Here is a 16,952-nt window from a genome sequence, read left to right as displayed (position 1 = left end):
CCCAGAGTGACCCACTGCTAGCATCCCCCACCCTGCTTTGGGTACCGCTGAGCTGTGCACGGGGTGCAGGCAGAGATGGAGGTGATGAACTGGATTCTTATCTTGAAAAGATCCAGGACCCCCCCCGCCCTTGCCTGCCTTCATCCCTTGGCAGAGGGTGAGGAAAAGGGAGGTTAGGAGAGGGAGAAGAGCCAAGCAGGAGCAGGTGGGGACTGGGGACAGGGTGTTTGCATAGGAGCCATTTACAAGTAATTTCTTGTTGCTTCCTGAACTAATGGGGCAATTATTTCAAAGGACACACGTGTTTCTCATGGAAAGTTCCACTCAGCCTGCGCGTCAATTCATCAGTGTAGCAGCCGTATTCTCCCTAACGCAATCACAGTGTTTCTAGACAAAGACAAGTGGGTGAAACCTCCTGCTCCTGGGACCAGGGACAGCAGTGACCAGTCACAGAGCGCCAGACAAACCTCCTGGTCCAGGGCAAATAAACAGCTTGGCAGCAAATGGGCTCATGTGTTGAAAGCTGATCTGCAAAGCCAAACAAACACCACTCTGCTCTTTGATGTAGCTCCCATGCTTGACACTAGATGTTTGGATGTGTGCATCTGATTTTGTACCCTGTTCCCTCCAACAGGCTCAAGAGGGATGTGGAGAAATCGGAAGGGGTCCTGCAGAAGCTACTGAGGTGGTCATGGACCTCGGGCACAGGACCCATGGAGAGGGATGGGGTCTAACAGCATCCTACAACTTTGGGAAGGACAGCTACAAAGGTGATGGAGCCAAACTCTTCTTGGTAGCAACAGGTGACAAAATAAGGGTCAACAGCCACAAAGAGTGACAACTTTCAGACCTTCAGCTTGGACAACAGGAAAAATATTTTCATTGTAAGGCTGATACAGTAGAAAAACAGGCCCCCAGAGAAGTATAGCATCTCCATTGTTGGAAGTTGTCAAGACTTAGCCAGGCAAAGTCATGGTTGACCTGGTTGGGTGCTGGTGATATTCCTGGTCTGAGGGAGGGTTGGACCAGAGACCCCAGGGATGCACCCATGGCACGCTGAGGAGTCTGCCCCTTGCTTTGCTGGTGGACATGGGCAACATCTTCCAGGACAAAGCACTGAGCCCACAGGAGATGTGGGACAGAGGTGCAACAGGCCAAAGTCCTCATGGGAGTCATGGAGATAGATGAGTCCTGTGTTTTTCTACAAGAATAAAATTAATTTTTGTGGCTTGGGGATGGGCCCATCGCATTAATGTCTGAGCTGAGGGAAGAGCTCCTTCCTTTTGCCCTCTGACCAGCTCTAAAGCTGTTTTGTTCTGGGTAAAAGATAAGAACTTAGTGCCAAAAATTGGTCTGGGTTGGGCTGTGGGATGGTGACATGGAGCTCAGGGCGATGTCTCTGCTGTTTCCAGCTGCCCTGTTCCCTGATTGGGCAAGCTCATCTCCCTAAATGATATAACTACAAAATTTTGATTTCCAGATTACTGTGTTTTCCAGAACTAATTTTTAAAATATTTTTTTGGCCCCACAAACAAGCCAACCACCCAAGGCCTGACCAGCACCCTGATAACTGTGCAGGGATCAGACATGGGACGGGGATACTGGATGGCTCTTGCAGCTATTGCCCAACATATTTAATTTAATTTGCCATTTCAATGCAAACAATTGACTTCATTAACTAGATGATCTTTCAGGGAACCAAAGTGTTGTTACAGGTAGAAAGTCTGATAAGTTAATACAGCCAATCTTTCCTTTTCTAAAATAAATAGAGAGGAAGGAAGTAGGATGGGCGTCCTCGCAAATCACGTTTTAACATAGTGTCAACTTTTATGGCTAAGCCATAAAATAGTAGTTCCTGAAGCACTGGCACAGCATTAATTAGATGACAATTGTGGACGCACTCATTACTGCAGCTTCATTACAGCCCAGGAATTGACTCCAGCAATGAACGTAGTGGGTTCTGCTGTGCCTGCACTCATTTGCTGCCAGGTGTCCGCATGTTGGGAAAGTTATTTCCTGGGACCGCTCACCACCGCTCCGCGTGTACTTCCCACCGGCTGAGGGTCCAGCCAGACTGTTCACAGCAGACTGGACAATGTTCAGGGTCTCTGTGCGTGGTTTTAGGATGTATGGCCGTGCAGACCCAGCATGGGGACTCTGAGTGCAGTTGCAGACTGATCTCACAGAAGGCAATCCGTCTTGCTGTGCTCTTTCTATCCTATGCAGCGAGAAGCCTGAGGAGCAGATTCAGGGCCACCACTTGAAGATCCAGAGGGTTCTCAGCTTGGACCTGCTGGTCTATCGCTGCAACTGAAAATGCTTCAAGGGCACTGGCCCCTCTGCAGAGGAGCATTTTAGAGGGATGAAAGTTTGCTGGGAAACGTAGCAGCCCTTGCTGGCTCCTCATTCAGACGCACTCACGTTGTCCAGAGCATACAGGTCTCCATCTGAGCTGGTCAACCAGAGACCTCTGCAATCTGCAAAGAGACACAGACTCCACGAGAGAGTTATTTACTTGCTCCCCTGCAGGCATCTATATAAGAAGAGGAGACTAGTGTCTTGGCATACTGCTTTGTCCCCACAGACCAGGACAACAGCTTTGGGTTCTTCTGGATGTGGAGAGGCAAAGCCTCCCGTGGAAGGTGGGAAGATACTTTTCTGCTTGTTACTGGCCACACAGGTTTGTGGAGGCGATGGTGTTACCTGTTAGCCAGCCTAAGCACTGTGGAGGGGGTCAGACACTGTAGGTATTATCCAGCCTCTAGTTTTAAAGATCACTCATGGTTGGTCTGTTTTCTGGGTCCGTCCTCTTGCTCTGTTCATCTAGTCTTTTTCTGGGGATGGCTGAAGCTTGCGCTTGCTGGGTAAAGACAGGCTTGGGAAATTCAGCTGTCTTTTTACCCTCAGAGTCCTGTCTCCCCCACATACTTTCATTTCTTGGGTGCGATTTTTGAAACCATTGAATATGGGTCCTACTGCTTGAGTTGAAATCCTCTCTGCTCTGTGCTGTGTTTCTCTGGTTGAGGTTCTCTGGATGGGCATCCTCACACCCAGGCTCAGGTGAAATTGGGCTCAGCCTGCCTGTGCAAATAATTTTCAGGACTACAGTGAGGAGACACACTGAACCAAACCTTGCTGTATTATCTCACTGGAAGTGATGCTGCAGGAGGCAGTGGGACCCAGTGGGGGGGGACAGTGCTAGGGGGAGTTCAAGCCTGGATTGCAGCAGGCAAATGTGGGCTGGGTACCACAGACAGAGGGAAAGGGGCAAAGATGTGGTTGCTCTTAGCCACAGAGGTGAAAATGAGAAGGAAATACTGTCCGCAGATCTGCTTGGAGGTGTTTGGTTGAGCTGGTGATCACACCACTGCACCCACCCTGGAGCAGGCTAGGCCCTGAGGCTGTTCTTTCCCCCGTGGATTGAGAAGCAATGCAATTCCTGTGACTGACTCCTTCCATGGCTGTCATAGAAGCACAAACAGAAACATGAGCGCTCAGATATGGTGTGGAGGAGCGTGGAAAATGTTCATTGGGTCATCGTTTCTTCTTGGTGTGGCTTGGCCAGTCCCGCTGCTTCATGCTTGAGCACACAGGAGATGGAAACAGGAGCTTTGGTGGATGCTTATGTGGTCATGACCAGGTGGAAAGGGGTTGAAGCAAACATGCTGGTGGCACAGACCTCCCTAGGGCATGCCCAGTCCTTAGTTGGATTGCTCCATCCCCTGGCATCAGGGCAGAGGTCGGTCAAACTCATCCCACATGGGGGCCCTCCACTGCATGGAGCAGCTCCTGGTCCTTTCTGGGTGAGGTTGACTGATGCTGTTCTGCAGCGTCCATCTGCATAACTCCTTCTTCAAACCTATTGCCCATGTGTGGGTGAGCGCTGAGCCTGTGGGTCAGACTGTTGGACTGTGGTTGGATGATGGGCAGAGGGCTAAGCACTGAGGAGCTTCTCCCTCTGGTTTAGAGGCAGGGAGCTGAGACACAGAGAGCTGAAGGTCAAAGGTGTTCCTGCTCGGTGTCCAGGGCTTGGCTGTACATGGACCAAACAGGAGGTCCCCCAGCTTATGCCCCCATGGAAGGTGCTCCATGCCAGGAGTTGGCTTTCTCACCCTGGGTCCACCAACAAACTGAGTCCCCAGGGAGCTGAACAAAAGGGGTCTATTGAAAAATAACCCTTTTCCACATCATGCAGCCAGCTGGGACAGTCCCCACCCCACCCGAGAGCTGGACTGGAGCCAGATGGGTGATCTTTATTCTGCAGCTTTGTAATTGCTCCCTGCCTGATGTCACATCCCTGAGGAGTTATTTTAAAGCACTTTTTTTTTCCTCCAGTGATATCCTTGCCTGTTGGGAGGCAGAAAGGAGCTGCTTCCCCTCCATTAGTGGCATGTGCAGAAGAGATGCTCTGCTGATGGGTTATCCACTTGTAGAGGTGAGCCCAAAACACATGGCAATGGGGCAGACTTGGCCTGGAGGCTTTGGGACAGCCTTGGTCTCCTTGCCCAGCTGCTCTTCTTGCCCTCCTTTCCTGTCCCTCTCTTCTCTGCCTGCCTTTGGTCTGCTCCTGGTTCCTCCTATCCACCCCTCATCTTGGTGGCTTCTCCCCACAGCCCGTCTCTGCAGTGTCCTCATCCTTGTCTGCATCTGCTCTGCACAGAGGGTCTGGCTGCCATGTGATCCCCGGCATTTCTCCTCCTCTTCCTCACCCTGCCCAGCACACCCTGTTGTCCCTGCCCTCCTCCTCCTCCATCTCTGCCCACACACATGGGCTCTGAGCCTCCAAGCTGCCTATGATAGAAGTAAGAGCTGGGGAATCCAGGTCTTACCATGTGAGATGTGGGGACTTCTGCTGGCAATGCTGCAAGGCCCTCCCAACGTGACTTTGCATCTGGCAGACACATCTGGGCCGGCCGGGGACACTGCTGGGCATTGCCACAAGCTTTGCTCCTGCAGAGGTTTGTCTTCAGAGCATCATGGCCAAATTTCAGGTGGGGCTCAGGAAAAACAGCAAGTGCCTGGGTCCTGGTCTGAGGCCAATCTCCATACCCAGCACTTCCCCCAAGCACCCCAAATTTGAAGCCATCTGCTGTCAGGGACTCCATTTGCTCTGCTCCGAGACAATCCTCCTCCTGTTCCCCACCTTTCCATGGCTGCACGGAATCATTAATAAATGTCAGACTCCTCCAACGTGAGGAGACAGCGATGTAAATCCCTGGGTTGGAGAAGGCATCACACAGAGCCCCACTCGGCTTCCCTGTGCACTCTCCTGCAGCGCTGCGCTTGGTTATTTCCAGCTGTGGCTTTTGGAAACCTTTGGTGCGTTTGCCACTTTTAGCTCTGGCGGCTCAGTAACCGCTCCTGGCAGAGCTGCTGCTCTTCATTTTCTGGAAAAACCTTAAAATGGTCCAGAGTGTCAGAAGAACGGCCAGCTAAGGAAAAACAAAAAAACAGAAAAACAAAACCCAGTCTTTTTCCAATCAAGCTACAGTGTTGTTGTATTTTTTTTAAGAAAAACATATCTACTTTTTTCCTGGATCAGACTGGCCCCTGCAAATGCACTCCCCATTGTGCCGAGCTCCTAAAATAACTGCAGTTGCTAATGGAAATAAAGCCCTGGGAGAATCACTCGTTCCCGTCTCACCATCCAGCCCTCCTGACACGCTGCAGACCCCTGCACTGGGTTACAAATCTTTGCCATGGCAGTTCCTGCTTCAAATTGCAGCATGGCTTTGTGAGGGGACATCCTGAGATATTTATCTTCAAAGGCTGGTATAAATCAAATGCAGCACAAGGATGGCAAATGGTGGCTGGGTTTGTCAGTGTATCCCAGCAGCATTTAACCTCTTCGTCTGCAGGGTCAGCAGTGGGACACGACAGTGCCCGAGCCTTGATTGGGGCGTTATGCAAGCCAGGGGGTGCACTCAGCGATGGGGTATTTGCTGGGCTACAACCCACCCTACCACGTGCAGCACAGGGAAATACAGCCCTTGGTTAAGCCCAGACTAATTTGTTTGGATATGGGAGTGCTGAAGATCTGCATGTTCCAGGTCAGGAAAATGAACAGTCACAGCACACATTCATCTGTTTGAAATCCCTCAGCTGGTTGTTGGTTGTTTTTTAAAAATCACTTTTCACAAATCTTTTCCTAACCTCCTGCTGTCTCCCCAAAGAGGTGACCTGCAAGCCTGGGGGCTGTGAGGCTGGGAGGTGGCATGCACCCACCTCCAGGTGTTGGATTGGGAGCAGCTCCAGCAGGCAGAGCCAAAGCTGGTGGCTCTGGAGGTCCCATCCGCAGTGGAGGTGCCAGGATTCGTGCAGAGATACCTCCCCAAGAGAGGAGGGAAGAGGAAAGGGAGGGTTGTCCTGGATGGTGAAAGCACCCTCCTGCCTTGCACTGACCCTCCTGGGAAATGCCCTTTTCATGGTGGCACAGGCCTGCGGTCTGTTTCTGGAGATGTGCCTGGTCAGCAGAGCTTTTTTCTGCTTTGCTGCTCCATCTGAGCGCTGCTCCATCTGAGCACTGCTCCGAGCACAGCTCACTGCATGGATCCGCCATGAAGGGCTGGGGGAGCCCTGCCTGCAGCTGCCTGTGGCATTTCAGGGGCTTTCAGGGTCTTTCCCCATGGAGCCGTGGCCTTGTCCCACAGTGGCAGCAAGCATGTCCAGGCTCTGCTCTCACCCCAGATCCTGACCTGTCCATGTGGGATCCCCAAGCACTGAGCACGGGATGGCTCAAGCCCTGACCCTCTCCTCTGGGGGTAGCCCGCCTGGCTGCTCTTACACAGGCACAGGTATGTTTATGGGGGACTATTTTAGACTCCTTTTTCAAGAAACTACAGAAATCCTCCAAACATGCAGAGTCAAGACCAGCCTTTGCCAAACTCCCTGGGGAGGATGCCCTGGTTTGGGGCTGCAGCGGCTCCAGGGCATGGCTCTGATTTCCCAGGAAAGGAGTGAGCTCTGCCAGGGCTTTTGCAACCAGACCCAGCAGCTATCAGCAGTGCTGGGAGCTGGGGCCAGTCCAGGCTGACATCAATCACAGAGCGCTGGTGCGTTTCACCATATTGCTGCCTCCTGTTCTCGCAGCCTTATCGGTGCTCGCTCTTCATCCCATCTCAGCTCGTCCTGTCCTCTGACCCGCAGCCTCCCTTCCCCGTGAGATGGGAGGGCAGCTCAGCACAGTGCAAGCTTTGGGGGAAGCATGGTCCACAGGTGGAGGGGTTGGGGCCAAGCGTTGTCCCCCCAAGGCCTTCAAAAGGCAAGGTGCAGCACCCCAGAGTGTCAAATCACTGAGTTTTCTGTAGGGGCTGGTTTCATTTTATTTTGAGGGTTTATGGGTCACCTTTTCCACCACTTTCTGCTAACCTAGGTGACTGGGGACCCATCATGTGGGCAGGAATGGACATGCCTACTCCAAATGCTGGGGTAACTCACAAAAGTGCTGGGAGGTAGCATGGAGATGCGGTTTTGCTCAAGGCTGACCAAGGTATGTATGGATATGATGCATTGTCACGGTGGGTTTTGACTCCTGAGTGAGGTGAAAGCCAAGGACAGAGCTGCCCACAGACTGTGTTGTGGCACGTGCCACCATCCTGCTCCACGGGCACCAGCAGAGTCTTCACATCTTGTCCTGGAGTGGTGGGGCTGGCTCTTTCCAGGTGGGCCAATGTGATGAGTTTGGAAGTTCTTGAGCCTGTGTCACTCAAACCCAGAGGTCTAATCACAGCCAGTACTGAGGCCCTGAACACGTCCTCTGTGAGCAGGTTTTGTGCAGGCCACCCATGTCCTTTCTTGTCCTCCAGCCAAGGCGTTTGGGAGAACAAGGCGTGTGGCCAAGGGCTGGAGATGCTCCTGGGGCTCATGTGGCCAAGGGCTCGCTGTGGACCTGTAGGAGCAGCTTCTCATGATTTCATTTCTCTGACACTTGTATTTCCCAATGTAAGGGGTAGAAAAACCAGCTGTGGAGAGAGCAGGGGTGGCTGTTTTCAGCAGAGCTGATGCCCTTTTGAGGGTACCCTCAGGGAGGAGGAGACCTGTGTGGCTCTGTCACCCATGCAAACCCACCTGGCATGAGGACGTGGCTCCCCTACCCCTCCATTCGTGCCCTGAACCTTCTGAAGCAGTCGTGGTCCTCCTGGGAGCAGTTTCTAGTTTGGGACTGGATCCAGTCCATTGCAGCATGTTTCTTAGAAATCGTCCCAGCTTCTGTTTTAATCATTTCCCCAGCTGCATTGCTCCTGCCTTCCAGCTCATCTCCTGTTGCCGGGGCTGTGTTCATTTTGCACACTCTCATTTCTCCAGTCCGGGATTGCTTCTGCTCCTGCAATGGCTACACCACGGGCTGGTCTGTGGGTGGGGGAATACAGCAGCGACGAGGCATTAGACGGAAATGCACGAGGGTAAAGGGCTGAACCTGCTGGGTTGCCTCCCACGGTCCTATCCCCGTGGTGACGAGGCTCCTCCTGAACACGATCAAGGGTGACGACACTCTAAATAGAGAAACGGTTCCCATCCTTTGACTGTGCCCTTGGGTTGGCTGGCCTGCAGCAGGATTCCTCCAAAGGTGGAAAAAAGCACAGGTCAATATTGGCGTGAGGCATAGCTGCTATCATCCAGGGCTAGGCGGGGAAGGGAGCGGCAGTCTTATCAGGTCCTACGTGGTGACACTGTGGGATGAGTCACAAGTGGCACGGCATGCCCAGGTCCACAGGGATTTGGTGATTCACTTCCAGGAGCCTCTATTGCACTGCCTCCTGCCACATGGCCAGGTACTGGGACAGGACACAGAAGTGCAGAAGACCTGCAGCAAAATGACAGCCAGACAAACCTGGCGGTGCCTGTAGGCTAGGCACTGGCCAGGGCTAAGGGCAAGGACTTGCACCAGACTCCCAGCAAGGATACTGATAACTCCCAAGTGAATCCTATTGGAGGTCATCTCCTGGCCGCCCTTCAATGGAAGGCACCGACTGGGTGCTGCTTCTCCTTAAAAAAAACAGGCTATAAATTGGGGTGATGCCTGGCAGCAAGGTAGTGCAGGGGCTGAGGCCAAGGTCAGTGGTCCTGAGTGATTCTCAGCTCCTGAGCTTGCTGATAGCCTACCTGAGGACACAGTGTCCTGCTGTGTGCATCCTGAAAGAGGGTTTGCTGTGCTGGTGGCAGCACCTCCTCCCAGGCCATGGCTGAGGAGAGCCTCTTCTGATCAGCACATGGGGGCACTTGGTGGGATTTGGAAGACCAGGTCCTCAACTGATTGAGAAGGCTTTGTGGACCACGCACAGAACAGCACCTTGGCTGGTAGATTGGAAGAAAAGGGGATGGGGCTTTCTCAGCTGAAACCACTGAGAGTCTGAGGCAGCCTCATGGTTAGAGCAGGGACAGGTGAATTCTGGTCCCTGCTCCAGGGACTTCCAGCATCTTGTGTGCAGCCCTCACTGGGAAGTGTTTTGCAGTGTGCTGGCCCAGCTCTGTGCAAGGGAATGCACTGCATGTCCTCCTCCATGGCCCTGTGCTCCAGGAGGAGCAGCTGAAAGGGACCACTCCAAACATGGGTGACTCTTAGTCATTTGACCCAGCAGTGTGGGCAGGAAACAGTGCTGTGAGCTGCAGATGTCCCCTCATGTTAGACCTGCACTGGACTGATCTGATGAGTCTGCTGAGAAATGCAGCTGCTCTAGGATCCACATGTGGTGTAATCCCAGAGGACCCTTTCCAAACACCAGTGAAGCAGCAGGACATGGCAATGCTGTAAGCTGTGCTGTCGTGCAGACATGGCTCCAGAGGAATTCTCACTTAGACCCATTAGCCCAAGTGAGACCTGAGCCCGTCTCTGGTGACAACCTGCTCTTACCTCCATCCCTCCATTCGCTCTCTCCTCCACCTTTCACTTGCTGCTGGGGGTGCTTCTCTGTCTCTGTCCTCTCTAATACCTCTACTGCAGTCTATGGACTTCTTGTCCCAGGGCTATTCCTGCAGCCTGCTCCTGACCTGTTCAGCTTCTTGGCTTTTTCTGGAAATGTGAGCCAGGCTGGTGGCTTCCAGGGGGTTTCTTCATCACATCATGTTCTCATATTCTGCTGATGGCAAGTCTCAAAGCCTTTGGAGGTGAGGTTTGTGTTTGAATGTTACCAAAGCAACCCCCGGCAGGCTAAGGAGCCTTGCCTGTCTGCGGCCACATCTGTCTGACATCTGTTTCCAGGCGATCTGTACCTGCAGGCTCGGTGTCTGCTGAAGCACGGGGCTCTGCTCTGCAGGGTCCCCTTCAGAGGGGCGGTACCTGGGTGGGAAGTCAGCAAATGGCCCTTGCATTTGATTTCCCATCTGCCTCAAGGGTTGGACCAGGCTCTGGAAAGTGAATTTACAGAAAGTGGCTGAACTCAATGCAACTAACCTAGGTACAGGCAAAGGGAGTGGGACAGTGCTGGCCTCGTATGGCCAGGTTCAAACAATGTCCACAGTAGAGCTGCTGCTGCCCAGAAATTACATGCAATCAGCTCAGTGACTTTTACCAGACTTTTGGGTTTCCTTGTCAATCCTTTCTTGGGACTTTGGAGCTCCCTTTGCAGCACTTTCCAAAAGAAATAACCTTGAGCTTTGCAGCTAAGTTCCAGCTAGGCACAAAATGAAAGTCACGCTTGGGCAAAAGGCCAGCACAAGGCTCCAGAGCATCCTCTGATGCTAACCCAGCACATGTAGGGGAGGGAGGTGTCTGGGAAATAGCACTGAGGTTTGGGTCTGTTTGTGGCTGGGACCTTGTGGGAAAGTTCCCTGTAGTTGCTTGACTCACAGCAGTTTTCCAAAAGAGCTTGCAAGCAGCACATGCCATTGTGTACATGCAGGAACCAAATAAAGTCTGGTCCTGTGTCTGCAGGGAAGGAAACAGCCCCATTCCTCTTGTTGTTTCAGTTCCCAACAGTATGGAAGTGATTTAAAGCACATGCTACCATCTGCCGAGGCTGACTGCTGTGGGACCTGGGGCTTGCCTTGCTCCTGCATCCAGGCAGGGCTGCCTGCACCTCAATGGGTGCCCGTGCAAGCTGGTAGGCAGAGTCTCAGTGTATGGGGCAAGGTGGACCATGGCAGGGCCTGAAAGTGGGGTGCTAGGGTGGGACTGGCCTTGCCAAGCTTCAACTCTCGTGCACATAGAGTCCTTTCCAGTGGCCCCACTGCTCTGGGCTGTCTTCTCAGGACTGCAGCGGCCAGGCTGGTTGTACGGTGAGATACACCTCCACCCTGGGAGATGGAGCTGGTTCCTGGCTTGCCAGAGCAAATAGGGATGTGTAATCCCTGTTGGGCAGGAGAGAAAATTGCTCTGGGCTGGATCTCTCTGTGCTTCATAACCCTGCAGAGCTGCAGGCAAGAGGAGGAGGGCTGAGTTGCCTGTTCTATCATCTGCCCTATCCCACCTTGCTGGAGCTACTCCAGAGAGATATGCTATTTGGTCAGGTTGGTTCCCTGGGATATGGTCACCCTTTGTGCTGGCTTTGAAAGAGCAACATTTCTGGTGGCAAAGAGGTCTTCAGCTTTGTCAGCACGCCCTGGACTGCAAAGTGGATTTACTGTGTGCGGTGCAGAGGAAGGGACTTCTAACAATGGCTCCTGGGGAGGAACCAACATGTTATTCACAGTCACTTTCAGAGGAGGATTCCTTAGATATTTCAGAGGGGTGGAAATTTTCTAACAACAGCTATGTTTCAAAGAGGTGCTTGTATATGATGTGAGCCTGTGTTTGAACTGGAGCAGGAGAACCACTGCAAAGGAACAATTATAAATTTTTAACATCAGAAACTCAGGGGATGGAAAAAAAAAAAAATTACCTTCAATTTCTTTGGGCTCCATCCCAGCTCATGAGGATTCACTGGAACCAGGCAGGACAATTAATTATGCATTTCTCCTGAACACACTGGATGTTCCCTTCTTCTGCAGAGACTGCAGAAGATAAGAGCTGTGACCTGGCACCATCTCTGGGAGCTGAGGAATTTCTAACCTCATTTTCTGATAAAAGCTCTGACAAAGCCTTCCCCAGGATGGTTTGAAACAGTCTATATTCGCGGGTACTATGCAAGGTCAAGTCATTTAGCAAGGACCACCCCACACTTATACTGAACAGACCGAAATAATGATGGGAAACAAGGGTATGACATTGCAGACCCTACAGCTCATGGCAGGGAATAGGCTCCCTCCTTGCAGTTTAAGTACTACGCAGGTCCTGCTCACCCAGGAGAAGCTAGGGAAGGAAGGGCATTCAGAGATGTAAAACTGCTGGATGAAACAGTGTCACCCACCCTGGCCAGCAGAAATTGGCTCCCATGTGTCTGGCGTAGAGTAATATTTGCTGGCTTTAGTCTTGATTAGAACCTGGAAACTGCAGAATAACAGTCCCTTCCCCCCAAATTTGTGAACAAATCCAACATTTGCATCTTCACAATGGGAACAAGCCTGCTCCCCTGAGCAGGGTGAGGAACGGGAGTTATCTGGCCAAGCAGAGCTGGCTGCATGTCTTCTGCTGCAGATCGATAACCCAATTTCCAGCTCCAGCCTCCCATGCGTGCTGCATCAGTGCTAGCGTGATTCAGCTCAGTCCAGCAAACTGACTCGATTATATATTCCTTAAAACAGCATCTTCAAAGATGCCCTTTGTGCACACAGCTCTGTTGCAGAGCCGAGCTGACCGCTCTGTGCTCTCTGTTGGATTTCTTGGGGCAGACGGCTCGTGTAGAGCAGTGCAATGGCCCCGATGTTAGGACAAGTTGTGTGCTCCACGCGTATGCTGAGTGGCAAGAGATGCCTGGGCTGGATGTCAGGGGAAAATCCTTCCTGCTGTAAGATGCACAAGGCAGAAGCCAGAGCAGGCAGGAACAGCAGGACATGCCAGGGTCATGCATCGCCCCCTGTGCTGTGGTACCATTGAAAGGTGTTGGAAAAATACCACTGGCAGATAACTGTCCAGCAGCTAGGCCTGTTGCATCCTGGAAAGTGTGGTTTCCAGCCATTTGTACCTACCCATCCAGCTGAAAAAGGTCTTTGCATCTCCAGAGGACTGGCCATTTGGTGGGAACTTATGCAAAAGAGGACAGGGATTCACACACACACACCCCCCCATTCCAAAGCCCTTGGTGTGTTAAAGGGGCAAGAGGAGAACATATGTGCCTTGACCTGCTAAACAAACAGGCACCCACATGAGAGGCTACAAAGAGTGGGTCCCTCCCTGCGGTGTTCTGGCTGATGCAACTGCAAGGAGCAAAATGCAGCAGACCACCTGGGTCCCCAAGAATCATCCTGTGAGGGTTGCGAAAGGGACTTTGGCACTGGCAGTGCTTTCTGCTACACACAGGCTGCTTATTTAGGAGCTAACTCAGTAAAACACTTGAGCACAGAGGTATCATTGAGTTCAGAGGGACTGTGCACCTCCTTAACGGGGGTATTTGGGTGTTTGAGGCTACAGATCCATGTAAGTTTGCTGGATCAGGGGCTTAGGGTGTAACACAAACTGCAGGATACTGAAATGCTTCAGGGCTGAGATCACTCTTGGCCTCGTGAAATGACTGCAGAAGATTTATTGACGTTTATCTTCATTGCTGCAGAAAAATGAGTGGTGTGTTTGGGCCAGAAAGCAAAAATCAAGCTCTTGGAAAAGCAACACAAAATGTTTCCAAAGCTGCCGTGTACTTTAACAAAGAGTTCCCCCAGTCCCAACCTATGCAATGCTCCTGCAATAAAGTCCCAGCTGCGCAGCTGGGACGTGGGTGGGCAGGACCATGGGAGCCATGTCTGGAGTCAGGGCTGCCCAGAGGGGCCAAGGCTGGCTCTGATGTGCTGCTTCCCTGGGGGCTGCCATGGAGCATGGAGGCCTGGTGAAACCCTTCCCTTGCAGAGGAGGGGTCAGGAGACCCCATTGGAGGCTGCCCTGTGAATGGGGAGTCACACTCAGCTTCCCAGATTGCTATGAAGGGTTCATGTCTTGCCCTTCTGGGGGATGGACCTGGGCAGAGCATCACCAGCACCATGTCCTGGGAAACATCTGCCCTCCAATGTCAGGGTCCAGAGCAGCTCAGAGGCTTTTGGCCATGTGAAGTGATGGCCTTAAATTATAGACAATTAAATAGTGTAAAGGAACAGCTGGCAAAAGGGGCAGGAGGGGAGTGGTTCACAGGGCTTTAGTTGATGGGAGGCCACGACTGTTGTGTGCACCATTTGTAGGACTCTCCCTGGACTTGGAGAGGGAGTGAAGGGCACCTCTGAGACCTGCTTGGGCATGGCTGATGCTGATCTGGTTCCTTGTTCTCCCTCCTGCGACGTATGGAGCGTGGCTGTGGAGCAGCGCTGGCATCACCTCCCCCTGCTGCCATTGGTGCTGGGAGGCCTGGTGCTGGTGAGGCTGGGCTGGTGGTGAGGGAATGCTGGACCTCATGCTGGGAGGCTCTTTGGGAAGAGGAGAGGTCCCCAAGATTGGGGTGCTACAGTGGATGGAGGAGGTGGTTACAAGGGGGGTGGCTGTGTATGTCCTACAGGGCCACTTCAGCCTCCAAGGGCCCATCCTGCATCTGAGCAGCAGAAAAAGCATCTGGGTTATTTGGAAGGCACAAGCATTTTGTCTGAGTGCTCTGGGATAGCCAACCAAACCGGCGTGGCTGATGCAGCCTGCTTGGCTGGAGGCTGTTCCTACCATGTGGCTTTGTTTCCTTGGGCTGTCCTCCCCATCTGCAGGGAGCTCTGAACGAACAATGCCTGAAACATGAGACCCCACCCCAGAGACTGCTAAAAACCAGGCTCTGAGGAGAGCCCGTGCTGATCCCAGCCCCTTTTTGTGGGTCCCTGGTAGAGAGCCCTGCTGTGCCTGTCAGTGCTTGCCCTCTGCTCTGTGCCATCTGCGGCGTTTGCAAGGGAAACATTTGGTGACCACCCTCAGGGGAGCTGAAATGTGCTGCTGAGGGGGGGGGTGTCTGTCCCCGAGAGCCAAGGGGGCTTTTCTCCATAGACACACCACCCTGGGTCTGACTTCCTTAGCAAACATCTGCAGATGCTCTTGAAGTGTGGTCTGCTGCTTCTGCATGTCTAAGTGCTTTGCTAATGCCCTTTGCTGCTCTTGCAATGTCTCATTGCTTCTTGCTCCAAGGCATATTTTTAGCATGGAGCTGCATCTGGTCCGGCTGTGGCTCTCCTTGTGAGTCCTCCAGCGCAGATAAGGAAGCAGGGAGGAAACAATCATGGCCTCAGTTATTTTTGGCTATGAGAAGATCCTTATTAACAGCATGACTTTTTAATAAACAAAATACCCCTTCATTCAAGGCAAAGGGGAAACAATCAGTCCATTTATCCCCCGCATTAACAAGGCTGCAGAAAAGGAGCTAATGGGAGCTCAGTTGACGAAGCAGACAAGGGGCTGTAGAACAACAGAGCTATTCTAGAAAGGGCAGGAAAGGCTGCTGGGATGGGAGGCTGAGTTTCCTCTCCATCCCAGGGTCTGTTCCTATCCACTGGTGCTGCCTCCCTGGCCAGCTGGGAGAGGGCAGAGGCACGGATGCCTGCGGGTTGGAGCCCACACACTCTACACAAACTGATTTGTTGCTCTAACTGGTTTTGGGGTGTACAGCCCCTCCGGGTCTCTTCCCCACCCTGGCACAACGTGGGCTGGAGGCTGGGGCCACCAGCACTGCTGCCAATGGCCATACAGGTCTGCAGGGATGTCCCTGCACTGGAGGGTCTCAGCCATCCCACACTTCATTCAGGGCTGGCAGTTGGCATGGAGAGCCCCTTGGAGCCTCCTGCCTGTGCTCAGAGACCCAGGCCCCCCAGTACACCCTACAGACTGGGAATGACTGACCTGCCCATGGAGTCGACCAGAGCTTGCCTCTGATATCTGCAGCTCTGCCCTGGCTTGGCAGGACGTTGCTCCTTGCCCCTGTGTCTAGACACTTGCCCCTTGGGATGTCTTGCAGCAACCTGTGGTGGGGGGCAAAAGGACCCAAAATGCAGGAAGGGCCCAACTCCCAAGCCTGATGCTGAGCCAGAAGTGAGGGGACAGTGCTTTTTTTGGAGACTGCTGAGCACAAACAGTCCCTCTGCTGTCCCACAAGTGCTGCAGGAGGTGCAGGCACCCTGGACCTGACTGGTGGGACTTGGCAGGGCTTTCTTGGTCCCTCTAAACCAAGAGTCCCACCATGTCTGTGCTGAAGGGCTGGAATTTGCAACCCCTTGGGCTGTCCCTTTCTTGCAGATGATTCTCTGAGCAGAGCTCTGCAGCGTGGTGCAGAGGGTATGGTGGCACCACGTGGTGCCAGGTGCTGGCAAAGGGAGCTGGGGGAGCCCTCTGGTGACAACACACTGTGTCAGGGACTTGCGTCTGGAGCAAGGTGTGGGAGCTGTGGCTGCAATGCCAGCTGGCGGTGACAATGTGACTGGAGGAGTGGCAGGTTGGCTCTCTGCAGCTTGCTGCTGCCTGGGACTTGATCTGTGATTTCAGACCAACATGCATGCACTGGTTTGAACCCTGTGGGCTGGCACAGGGGGGAAAAAAGCAGTTCCCATGTCTCCCAAAGGGCTTAGAGGACAGACCCATAGCTTCCCTGAGCCCTTCTGCCAGGCGGGACTGCACCATCTCATGCTGACTTCCCATAGGGCAGCAGAAACCTGCCTCTTGTGCAGCACTGCAGAAGTGCCCCTGGGATGTGACTTGGGGAGATTTAGGCTCTGCAGTAAGAGGAGACAAAGGAGGCTGGGTGGCTGCTGTGGGTGGCACAGGGACATTGGCCTGGAAAGGGCTGACCAAGGACAGGACCTCCTATGCCACTGCCTCCCATGGGGGGCTGTTCAGCTCCCACATTTGTCGTGCCCTTAAACACTGGGGCAGTTAAAATTTATTTTCTGGCACGTCTGTCAAAGCAGACTGGAATCTGGAAAGCAAGAGTGCAGTCATGCTCAGGGCAGGCAAAATCACTTTACTGCTGTGCTTG

This window comes from Haliaeetus albicilla, chromosome 26, assembly GCF_947461875.1.
Source record: "Haliaeetus albicilla chromosome 26, bHalAlb1.1, whole genome shotgun sequence".
NCBI lineage: Eukaryota > Metazoa > Chordata > Aves > Accipitriformes > Accipitridae > Haliaeetus > Haliaeetus albicilla.
This window is presented reverse-complemented; position numbering follows the sequence as displayed.